The sequence below is a fragment of the Zea mays genome, chromosome 4 (genome assembly GCF_902167145.1).
Source record: "Zea mays cultivar B73 chromosome 4, Zm-B73-REFERENCE-NAM-5.0, whole genome shotgun sequence".
NCBI lineage: Eukaryota > Viridiplantae > Streptophyta > Magnoliopsida > Poales > Poaceae > Zea > Zea mays.
In genome coordinates, this window is record NC_050099.1 from 140,418,565 (window position 1) to 140,431,461 (window position 12,897).

Sequence of the window (12,897 nt, forward strand, 5' to 3'; positions counted from 1 at the left end):
AAGAGAGATAGAGATTGTTTTACGATGCTACAACTGCAAGAGAAAGATGTTTACTCCGTAGCAACGCACGGGCATTCACCTAGTAATAGTTGAAGTCTCCAGATCTCTGACGTCGTAAGCAAACCATACTACAAAAGAATAGTAATATAACAACAGAAGTATGCAGTCAAGGGCCTGAACAGGAACACATGGCAGAGCAGAACAGATAATTATATTTATCTAATGATTATACAGTTCGCCATGGTGTTGTCTTTATTTTTACAAGTTAAAACATAATGATCTGTTTTATCGCACAGAGTGAATGAAATATATGCAGTTGGTTATTAAAGGAAAGATCAAGTGCCAGAGCCTTCCACATGTGTAGGGTTTGAGAGAAGGATAAACCGAGATAAGTTTTTTTCCTGCAAATACGAAGAGGTAGCTTCGAACTTGCGAACTAGTGGCTTAGAGCATCTCCAAGAGCTATCTAAAAATCTCCTGTCGGAGAGGAAATCTCCGGCCGGGTGGCGGAGTGCACCCGCCCTAAATCCTAAGATGAGGAGGGACCTAAGCGTTTTGCTTGTTAGTTGGAAAATGGGAAGAACACAATAACACACATGGATTTAGAGTGGTTCGGACCGCCGGAGCGTAACACCCTACTCCACTGTTTGATGTATTGCTTGAGAGCTTGTATGAACTTGTGAGCATCTGCCTCTTTGTAACGTCACATGCCTCCCCTTTTATAGCTGAAGGGGGGTATACATAAAGGTACTGAGCCCCGACATATGGGCCCAGGGACATAACGGTTGTAGCACTTGGAGCTACAAATGTTCGCCACTGGAGCAATCTTCTCGCGCCCTGACATCCGAGATCTCCGTATCCTCGGCGTGCAAGGGAAGCTTCTCGTATAAGGGATGGTGAGCACAGTGGGCTGCATGGCACGGGCGCACTATTTGCTGACAGACTGGACAAGTGCGCCGTCTGCAGGATGACCCTGACGCCGTCTGCCAGCGGAGTGGACAGGACGCATTAAATGCTGAGAGGGCACATCGTCTGTCAGCGTGGTGGCAGACGGCGCGTCCTCTCCGCAATAAATGCAGAGGCTGCATGGTTTAGATGCCATACGTCAGGCTCCGCCCGTTGGCTTATGTCACGGGCCACAAGCCACGCGACAGCAGCGGGTGTTGGGACCATGCTTCGTCGCCGAAGGTCCTGCAGAAAGAAACAGCTTCGGCTGAGGCTGCTCGTACGTGACGCCGAAGGCACCATTCATGAAGCTTCGGTATTACAGCATATCCGAAGATGAAGGGTCGAACCGATTTAAAGATAGAATGACCTTTTAGTCCATAAGGGTCTGAGTCATTGTTGTAAACTTTTATGAAGGGCATGATTGTAATTCCTCACAGGCTGTGTCCTGTGCCTATAAATAGTGAACAATATTCCTTTACTGTTCACACATTCCTGTAATTGCAAACGCAACATTCGGAAATTATTGTTTGTCAAGGCAAAGGTATAAATGTACTTAAATGTTATATTCAAACATCTTAGATTCATATAATAATATATGTGAACAATATTTTAATGTTTTACATTGTACATTATTTTGTATTATCTTTGTAATTTTAATTACGAAGGTGAAACCTTCGTAGTATTCTGCTCATGGTCTTCGTCCGAAGTTCATTAAATCCTTGGGGAAAAAATGCTTCAGCGGACGAAGGGTATTAATATTTAACATTTTATGTTGCCTTGTTCTTAATTCATAGCATTTGAGAGCAAGTCCCCAACATTGGCGCCCACCTCCGGTGAACTCACTTCCACTTTTTTGAGCTGATGGCTTCGTTCAACAATCAAGCTGGAGCTGCTTCGGCTCCAAAGCTGGTACTCCCAATAACAGGCGATTCATGCTCAGAGCCAGCCAACAAGAAGCAGAAGGAGGAGGCACGGAGAAGGGTATAGCATGTCGGGGTGCAGGGGCCCTTCATCAAGTCAAGATGGTCTCACATTCCAATTACCTTCTCCCAAGAGGATCTTCAACTCAAGGATTACCCACACAATGATGCTATGGTTATCTCTTGTGTGATCAAAGGATTTCTGGTCCATAATGTTTTGGTTGATACAGGCAGCGCAGCTGATATCATATTTGCTAAGGCCTTCAGACAGATGCAAGAGCCCGAAGACAAAATTCATGATGCCACACATCCCCTTTGTGGCTTCGGAGGAAGGCAGATTGTAGCACTCAGCAAAATCACAATGCCAGTGACCTTCGGATTTATCAACTACACAAGGACTGAACAAGTTGTGTTTGATATTGTTGACATGGAATACCCTTACAATGCAATCATTGGTCGTGGTACTCTCAATGCCTTCAAAGCAATCCTTCATCCAGCTTATCTTTGCATGAAGATACCTTCGGACCAAGGGCCCATTGCCATTCATGGAAGTCAGGAAGCTGCCAGAAGGGCCGAAGGAAATTGGACAGACTCAAACGCAATCCATAATATAGATGGAGCTGAAGCTTGTGAGCAATACAAGTTCAGAAGGGAAAAAGCTGCTTCGGCTGATCAGCCGAAGCCCATGCTCTTATGTGAGGACATAGCAGAGCAGAAGGTGCTATTGGGATCTCAACTGTCCGAAGAATAGGAGAAAACCTTGATAAGGTTTTTGTTCAACAATAAAGATGTTTTTGCTTGGTCAGCTAATGATCTTTGCGGAGTTAACAGGGATGTTATTGAGCACTCGCTCAATGTTGATCCATCCTTCAGACCAAGAAAGCAGAGGCTTCAGAAGATGTCTGATGACAAGGCCGAAGGTGCTCGGAATGAAGTGAAAAGACTCCTCAATGCCGGAGTTATCAGAGAGGTAAAATACCCAGAATGGTTGGCTAACACTGTTATGGTAAAGAAGGCCAATGGTAAATGGAGAATGTGTATCGATTTTACTGATCTCAATAAGGCCTATCCGAAGGACGAGTTTCCATTGCCAAGGATAGATTCCCTAGTTGATGCAGCAGCTTCATCAGAGCTTATGAGTCTGCTGGATTGTTATTCAGGCTATCACCAAATTTGGATGAAGAAGGAGGATGAACCGAAAACCAGCTTCATAACCCCTAGTGGAACATATTGTTACCTTCGGATGCTTGAGGGGCTTAATAATGCTGGAGGAAGCTTCAGCAGAATGACAGTGAAGGTTCTTCATTCCCAGATAGGCAGAAATGTGCTAACTTATGTTGATGATATCATTGTAAAAAGCACGAAGCAAGATAATCACATTGCTGATCTGCAGGAGACCTTCGCTAATTTTAGATAGGCCGGTTTAAAGTTGAACCCAGAAAAATGTGTCTTCGGAGTGAAGAAAGGGAAATTTCTTGGCTGTCTAGTCTCAACAAAAGGGATTGAAGCTAATCCAAACAAAATCGAAGGTATCCTTCGAATGGAGCCACCAAGTACAAAGAAGGGGGCTCAAAGATTGACAGGAAGACTGGCATCTCTCAACAGATTTATATCTAGATCAGCAGAGAGAAACTTACCATTTTTCGAAGTACTGAAATCAGCTGAAGTTTTTCAATGGGGACCAGTTCAGCAGAAAGCCTTCGAAGAGCTGAAGCAATATTTGATAGACCTAACAACACTAACTCCACCAACGCCAGGGGCTCCTTTGTTATTATATGTAGCAGCTTCGCACTCAGCGGTAAGTGCAACACTCGTCCAGGAGAAGCCTGAAGGCCAAGTCAAAAAGCAAGCCCCAATATACTTCGTATCAGAAGTTCTTAGTCTATCAAAGAAAAATTATACGGAATTGGAGAAGGTACTGTATGCTGTTTTGATGGCCTTCAGGAAGCTTCGGCATTATTTTCAAGCTTACAATATAATTGTTCCTTCTTCACAACCATTGAAGGACATCATGAGAAATCGAGAAGCTACTGGAAGGATTGGAAAATGGGCTGCAGAGCTCAATGAATTTTGTATTGATTATGTGCATAGGTCTTCGATTCAATCCCAAGCGTTGGCAGACTTCATTGCTGATTGGACGCCAGGGGCTCAAGAGGAAGAAACGAATAAAGATGCCAAAGTATGGACAGTGTTTTGCGATGGGTCTTGGGGAACCTTCGGAGCAGGAGCAGCTGCTGTGTTGGTTTCACCTTCCAAAGTTAAAACTTGTTATGCGACAAGACTTGATTTCAGTTGCACAAACAATATTGCTGAGTACGAAGCTCTGCTCTTGGGTCTTCGGAAGTTAAAGGCAATGGGAATCAGAAGAGTCATTCTTAAAACTGATTTCCAAGTTATTTCTGGTCATATTGACAAAAGCTACAAAGCAAGAGATCTGAAGCTTCAAAAATATTTAGCTACAAAGCAAGATTCTCTGTTAAAAATATTCCTCGTGGAGAAAATGAATATGCTGATCTATTAGCCAAGTCAGCAGCACAGGGGCTGCCCTTACCTTCGGAAGTATTTTTCGAAACAATAAAAGCACCTTCGGTCGAGCTTCTTGAAAGAGCAGTCCTCAACATATCCCCTGTTTATAGTGAAGATTGGAGAAATGAGATCATCTCTTTCCTTCAGGGCAATTTTCTTTCAGATGACAAAGCTTATAACAGGAGGATAGAAGCAAGAGCTCGACCATATGTCATAATAGAAGGGGAATTATACAAGCGGGGGGTATGTTCCCCGTTACTCAAGTGTTTATCCAGAGCCGAAGGCATAGAATTGATGAAGGAAATACACGCAGGCCTGTGTGGATCTCACATTGGATCTAGGCCTTTGCTCGGAAAAGTTTTTCGTCAAGGATTTTATTAGCCAAAAGCAGCTTCGGATGCAGCGGATTTAGTTCAAAAGTGCGAAGGTTGTCAGAAATGTGCAAGAGATCAAAAACAACCTTCGTCTTTAACTCAATTAATACAACCCACTTGGCCGTTGCAAAGGTGGGGCCTTGATTTGCTAGGCCCATTACCTCTAGCACAGGGGAACTTAAGATATGTTGTAGTGGCAGTGGAGTATTTTTCTAAGTGGATTGAGGCAAAGCCTTTAGCCACAATAACTTCGGTTACTATTCAAAAGTTTTTCTGGCAAAATATTGTTTGTCGCTTCGGAGTGCCGAAGGCCATTACTGTGGATAATGGGACACAGTTTGATTCTGAAGCCTTCAGAGAATTTTGCGATCAAATTGGCACGAATATCCATTTTGCATCAGTTCGACATCCGGAGTCAAACGGACTTGTTAAAAGAGCTAATGGGATCATAATGACAGGGATAATGAAGCTAATCTTCAATCAGCCCAGGGGAAAGTGGCCAGAAGAATTAATCAAAGTGGTGTGGAGCCATAACACAACAGTATCAAGATCAACAGGTTTTACGCCATTCAAACTATTGTTTGGTGACGAAGCAATAACCCCGGAAGAAGCCAAAGCAGGATCAATAAGAACAGTAGCTTCGGCAGAAGGCGAAGATGCAGTTGATCACTCTGTGGAAAAAGATGCTATAGAAGGGATCAGGCTTCAAGCTGTGGAAAACATCAACAAATATCAAGCTGAAACAATAAAATGGCGTGACAGAAAGGTTAAGCTGAAGAACATTGAGCCAGGACACTTGGTGCTTCGAAGAATAGCCAACCCGGAAACAGTAGACAAATTACAGCTGAAGTGGGAAGGACCTTTTTTGGTAGCATCTTCGACAAGACCCGGTTCCTACAGATTGAAGGATATGGATGGCAACGACATTCCTAGATCATGGAATGCGGATGAGCTTCGGCGATATTATGTTTAGCTTGATGTAATTTTCTTTTTCTATTCTTTTTTGTGGCACCCTTTTCCTTTTCAAAGGGGGAGAAAGGTTTTTAATGGGGCCACAACATGTAATTTTCCTTATTTTAATTCTATAAGAGTGATATCCCCCAAAAATGTAAATGTAAATGCAAAGGAAAAAGAAAAGAAAACAGGGAGAAGCTCAAAAGTCGTTCCTAAGGGAATGCAGAGCTTATAGCGAAAAATAAACGCTGATTCCGCTGAAAGTAAAAGGCGAAGAAGCTCCTAAGGCAGGCTTACAGCGAAAAATAAACGCTGATTCCGCTGAAAGTAAAAGGCGAAGAAGCTCCTAAGGGAGGCTTACAGCGAAAAGTCAACGTTGATACACCGAAAAGTAAACGGTGAAGCCGAAAAGTAAACGGCCAAAACATTTGAGTCATTCCCAAGTGGATGAAGGGCTATTATTATGGCTTTTGAATATGTGTTTCGATATTCATTTGCACGATACATTACATCATGTCATTTGCATTCATAAACATTCATTTAGACATATATAGAATCATCATCATACCACACAAAAAGACAGATGCTTCGGCAATGAGGAAAAATTTCGAAGAAAGAGAAAATTCTTCATGCTTCGTTGTGTACGAAAAGAAGGGAAGGTGTTTTTCGCCTTCGGCTCAAAAAGAGAAGTTTCGTCCACAACAAAGCAGATTGTACACGGATAAAGGAGACAAAATATATTATAAGGTATGTACAAATTTACATAAGTTTTTTCCATAATTATATTACAAAGATCCCTTCATAATTTTTTGTAGTAAAGTCTATTATAGCAACTATCAAGCTTCAGGTCGTCATACTTCAGCTTCGTCATACTTCAGTTTCGTCATCCTGCACATATTAAATAGCAGAATAAGAAAGGTGCAAATTTCAAGGAGAAGGTAAAAGTAACAAATATAAGTTTCTTATCGGCTTAAGGTGACTTCGAGCTTCGTCACCGGCCATTCTTCGCCCGCCATTTACCCAAATCTGGGTCATAAATCTATTTCCGATGCTTCGGGCTAGGCTCGGGATATCAATCAAGTCTGCTGCTGACAAGCTGAAGTTTGGTCTATTCACAATTTTTCCGTGCGTACAGCCAGCCTTCAGAAAAGCGGCAGTTGTGCCTCGAGAAGCTACCAGGGCGCAGAAATCGGCATGCCCACCAATAACTTCGTCAAGAGCATCAACCTCGCCTTCAATATGTTCCAAGGTGCTGGGCAGGTTTTCGGCTGAAGGTGAAAATTTTTTAGAACTGGCTCCAATAGAGTGAAATACGTCCTTCAGTCGCTGCACGCATCGGCTGCCGAAATTTAGGCATTTTTCTTGAAGATCCTTCAATGATTTTTGTAAATTTGAATTTTTCTCGACCTCAGTCTTGAGACTTGCTTCAAGCTTCTCCTTTTCTTGCTCATATTTTTCTGACTTTTTGAGTAATTCATTCTTTAAACTGTCATTTTTGGCTTGGACTTCAGCCAAGGAGCCTTCCATAGACTGAATAATAAAGTCTTTCTTTTCTAAGACACCTTCGTGTTCTTTAGCCATGATTTCAAGATCTTGAATGGCGAAGTCCTTCTTCTTCAGAACAACTTCGTAATTTTCAACTTTTTCTTCTAAATCTTTGATGATAGCTTTGTTCTTCTCCTCTTCAAGATCTTGTTGCATTTTTAGCACTTTACTTAATAATATATTCTGCCAAAACAACCTTCGTCAGAAAAAGACATAAATAATAATAATAATAATAATATTTTTACCTTAAAATTCGCATAGAGCAACCTGCCGGCGACATGATGTCGCTGGTACCTGCAGAGGTCTGCTTCTATCTTCGGCAGGCCAACGCTTTTGGAGAGGGTTCTAACAATTTTGGCCTCGGTGCAATTCCGAAGGCATCTTAATTTCCCTTCGTTGACCCCACCAAATAGCATAGCCCCTGATTTATATCCGCAAGATATGGCATATTTTTTCAACTCTTCTTTTTCGGCGTCTGTTAACTCTTGTCCAAGCAAATCTTGAAAGTTAAAATCTCCTTCCTCCGAAATTTCATCAATCTGCTCTTTCCCCTTTTCAGTTGTCGTATTCACCGCAGCTACAACAGCTTCTTCTTCAGCCATTTTCAGAAGTATATTGTCAATAACCTCAAGTGTGGTTTCCAGGTTCGAATCTTCGGTGGTCCCGGCTTCGGCCCCGGTAGCTTCGGCTTCGCCGGTTTCAGCTTCAGTGGTTTCCACTCTGGTAGCTTCGGCTGCGGCGCCTTCGGCTTCAGCAGTCTCGGCAAAGACAATTTTTGACACCGTCGCCGGTGGCGGTGTCTGATGAATCACATCTGCGACTTGGATAATTCTTCGTTTTTTCGACTTTGCAGGACTTTCTGCTGCCGAAGCTTCTTTGTCCTTCTGAAAAAACTTCGTCAGTTCCGGCGCCAGCGGACTTAGCTTGACAGGCAAGGGTTCAGTCATTACCTTCAGAATCTCTTCTACTTCGGCAGCAGAAGGTGTCGCAGGAGTTTCCTCCTCTTGGACCAATGTTTTTGGTTCTGGAGATGCAGTTTTTCTTTTTCTTGAAGCAGCTATCTTCGGCTCAGGGCTCCGCTTTTCAGAAATTTCCTTTTTCTTTTTGGCCAATTCGGTGCTTTCTTCGTCAACGGCGCTGGCAATTCTTTTTCTCTTCGGGCCTCCGGCATCTCCGTCCAATCGCCCATAATCAGGATATTCAAAACCTATAGCATCAAGCACTCTGTTTAGCCTTCGCTTCGGCCGGGTGCCGAAGGCTGCTGTCATCAACTGATCCTCTTTTTTAGAGTAATTTCCAAGAATTTCAGTACTCATTATTTCGATTGTTTCGAGCCATTCTTCGCAGGATGCCTTAAAATATTTCTTGAACTTATAGTGGTAGGGTAGTCGGACAAGCTCCCCCTCTTTCTTCTCTCTTTCAAGCTTCGGCATAGCCCATTCTTTCATAGTTGGAAATATTTTGAAAGCCAGAAATTCTTGCACCAAATCTCTAGTGCCAATGTGCTCCGCAATAATCCTGAATTCAGCTAACGCGGTTTGGGTTGGACCTTCTGGTGTCATACTGCATCGGGGCCTGGTCTCTCCGAAGATCAGTTCAAGCGGACTCTGTACTAGCTTCTCCTTGTCATCGTCAACATTGACGTAGAACCATTCCGATTTCCAGCCTGCCGGCCACTTGCTTCGGTAGCTGATACAGGAAATTTTGTAGTCTTCCGATAGGCAAAATTGTAACAACCAAAATTTTCATGTAACCCATCCTTTCTGGCCTTAGTTTGGTAATGTAGCTCGTGTACCCAGCAGAAACCTTCGGCAAATGGCTCCACCCCCTGGCTTCGGAGAGCCCAAATATAAACACTAAGCCTAACAATAGCATTAGGAGTTAGTTGATGAAGATAGATTCCAAACTTCTTTAGCACATCGGCAATCATCCTATTCAAAGGAAATCTCAAACCAGCTTTGAGGAAACTCTTGAAAATCACTATCTCATCTTTCTGTGGCTTCGGGGTAGTTTCTTCCCCACCGAAGCGAATCAGCTTTTTCTCATCTTCGCTAAAGTAGCCCGACTTTACCATCTTCGGAAAATCAGCCTTGGAGATGGTTGACTTTCCGAAGTCCAGGTGGCTAGGCTTGCTCGGTACTGCGATACTATGATCACCTTCAGAATCAGTCTCTTCAATATCTGCTTGTTCTGCTTCAGCAGCAGGGTTGTCTTCCGATGTCACCAATCCAGATCGCTTCATTGCTTCCGAGATAGGAACAGTTTCCACAGCTTCGGCTTCGTCTCCTTCGCGCTCAACTCTAGCAGTAGAACGCACTCTGGCCATTTGATTTTGAATTTCTTGAAAATTTCTTGAAAATTAATAACCTTTCTTCCGAAGCTCTTCTGACGAAGCAGGCACCAAACTGGAGCTTCGTTTGAATGCGAAAGTCAAGCTTCGGCTATGATTAAAAATTTTGGCAGCAAAACAGTGCAATAGCAATGAATGATGTAGTAACTTCACACCTACCTGTCTGTTTATATAGTGCTGCAGGTAAGAAGGTGAATCCTCAGGATTTTTACACCAGGCAAACAGTTGCTCGCACCCACTGCATGGTGGGCCGCAAAAACCAAAATAGTGAACCTGCATGGTGGGACCGCTACGCGCTCGAAAACTGTATCGTTTCTCGACAACGAGCTCAGGGAAGGTGTTTTTCGGACCTTCGGCTTCCTGAAGCCTAAGAGACTTTTTTCACGGATCAAGCTCGTTACGAAAAACGATCTAGCACCGCGAAGGGGCTACTGTTGGGACCATGCTTCGTCGCCGAAGGTCCTGCAAAAAGAAACAGCTTCGGCTTCGGCTACTCGTACGTGACGCCGAAGGCACCATTCATGAAGCTTCGGTATTACAACATATCCGAAGATGAAGGGTCGAACCGACTTAAAGATAGAATGACCTTTTAGTCCATAAGGGTCTGAGTCATTGTTGTAAACTTTTATGAAGAGCATGATTATAATTCCTCACAGGCTGTGTCCTGTGCCTATAAATAGTGAACAGTATTCCTTTACTGTTCACGCATTCCTGTAATTGCAAACGCATCATTCGGAAATTATTGTTTGTCAAGGCAAAGGTATAAATGTACTTAACCGTTATATTCAAACATCTTAGATTCATATAATAATATATGTGAACAATATTTTAATGTTTTACATTGTACATTATTTTGTATTATCTTTGTAATTTTAATTACGAAGGTGAAACCTCCGTAGTATTCCGCTCATGGTCTTCGTCCGAAGTTCATTAAATCCTTGGGGAAATAATGCTTCAGCGGACGAAGGGCATTAATATTTAACATTTTATGTTGCCTTGTTCTTAATTCATAGCATTTGAGAGCAAGTCCCCAACAGCGGGTCTCCTCCTGAGCGGGGAGCGCAGGGCAAGGCCTGGACACGTGCCAGCACCGGACCCTTACTCATGCCGGGGTTCTCCCCGTCCCGGGGCCTTGCCGTGGTCCGGACCTTACTCGGAGAGACCTGGGGCCCATTCGAGGGATCTGACATGCCTTCTTGGGAATTCCGGACTGTACGCACAGGGGTCCGGTGTCCCTCTGTGGAGGTTCGGACCCAATGATGCACCCTGGGGTGTATTATCTTTCCTCGCCACGTGGTGCCCTTAGACTTGCCCATATGGTGGGGTCGGGTGCCGTTCTCCGTGTGGCCAGGAGACGTCGTACGTGTACAGCGTCTTCATACTGTAGAAGAGGATACCCCTGATTCAGGGTACCGACATCTCCCCTAACTTGAAATTAAAGGGAAAAAGAAAAAAACAAGCCTCCAACATCTCTCCTAAACCTTTTCCATTATTTCACAACCCCAATTTTTTTCTAATTTATAGCTACAAAGAGGGAATGTTTTGGTTCCCCCAAAAAATTTCTAGCCCGCATCCAACGTCTCCCATTGGCTCATCCAACCTTTTGTCCCACCTCCTTTTGCACCACCCACGCCGCACAACATGCATGCAATATGTTTTAGGTGTACTGTTGGAGGAAACAAAAAAAACACTTTCAATAAGCTTTAGGTTGCTCTCAAAACTACATTTTAGAGGTGATTTTATGGTAGTCTTTTGGAGATGCTCTTAGTGAGCTAGTTCTTACCACCACCGTATATCTATACCATTATATAATCTATCAATTTAAACTTTACAAAATATATCCAAATAAATCACTCCGCACCTATAACTTTCACTAGATCTACCAAACAAATTACACTCAGACTTAACACACTATTAAAAATAACGGTTCAGATCGCTAGATATCTCTATCCCTTAGTTACTCAAATATAATAAATTATATTATTTAGATCATTTTTTCATCTCACCCTCCCTACGACACCGTTGTCCTCTCCACGTCACTTGGCTGCCTCCGCTGTGAACTCCTCCACCCGCGCCATCACGCGAGGGCTTCCTTCCCGAAGAGCCCACTTTATACTGGGCCGGTCTCGGAGGCAATTGGTCTGCAAGAGGTCCTCCACGCAAATAATAATAGTAATGTTTTTTGATTCAAAAAGACAGTAGAGCCGTGACTGCACTGAACAACCATAAGAAGCAGTCGCCATTAGCCGACGTGGACGTGGACGTGGACGTAGGAACCGCGTGTGGCATGGCATCTCCCTTTGTGATCACTCAGCTTGCTTACGTCACGTCTCCTCTTCCAGCAAGCACTCGACGGTCGTCATCGGCTTTAGCGGGACGCCTAGCTGTCCGTTTTTTATTGGCATGACAACCGGAATTTTCAGTAGCTTAGTTTTCTATACTTGCCAAGATTGTATTTTTAGACTCATGTGCTACTAGAGGGAGCGCACAACAGCTGAACAGCATGCTTGTACTTGGCCAGAAGCACGCGCACTCGCGGCTCATCTGACAATTCTTAAAGCAGCTTTTTGTTCGCTTCCGCTTCCGATTAATGCCACGGTTCGACCTACCTGCAACTGTATGTTTAGTGTTTCGTTTGAACTGACTAGTAACGCGCATAGGAAGAAAATTTGTAATATAAATTATAACAATATTATGTCGTGTGGAAGATGTACATATACATCTTATACAATTGTAAAGTGTGTTATAAATCCAAAAGGTACAATTTAAAAATTGGGAAGGTCGTACATGCTAATTAAACGTACCTGTTGTGCCCGGAGTTGAAAATCCTAGGAATCAGCTATGTTGTTGCCAAGCATGAATGACCAACCTACAGAATCGATTAGAAATTAGGTTAATAAACTATTATCAAACTATACGAAAACAAATCTGTAAATGGAAAAATGTAGCATAGCTTGGCATCGCAATGTCGTTTGAGAGGTGTGTGTAGGGACAGGGGCGAGGCTTTTGATGTCGGCGCTCGCGATGTTGCAACTGCTTACAGCGTAGCATTCTATGCATCATACTAATCAAGCTCAGTTTCATGAATAGAATGCTTCTTTGTTCGCTCAACAAAATGTAAGGTCAAGCTCTGGACATGGATCCACCAGCTTCCAGCTCTCCGTTGCCATGGACTCCTAGATCCATTGCAGTATGGAAGTCGCCTTTGTTGACCGTCCGAACAGGCCCTTCCGCTGTTTCATGGAATCCAACATCCTGATCACTGTGCATACAACCAAGA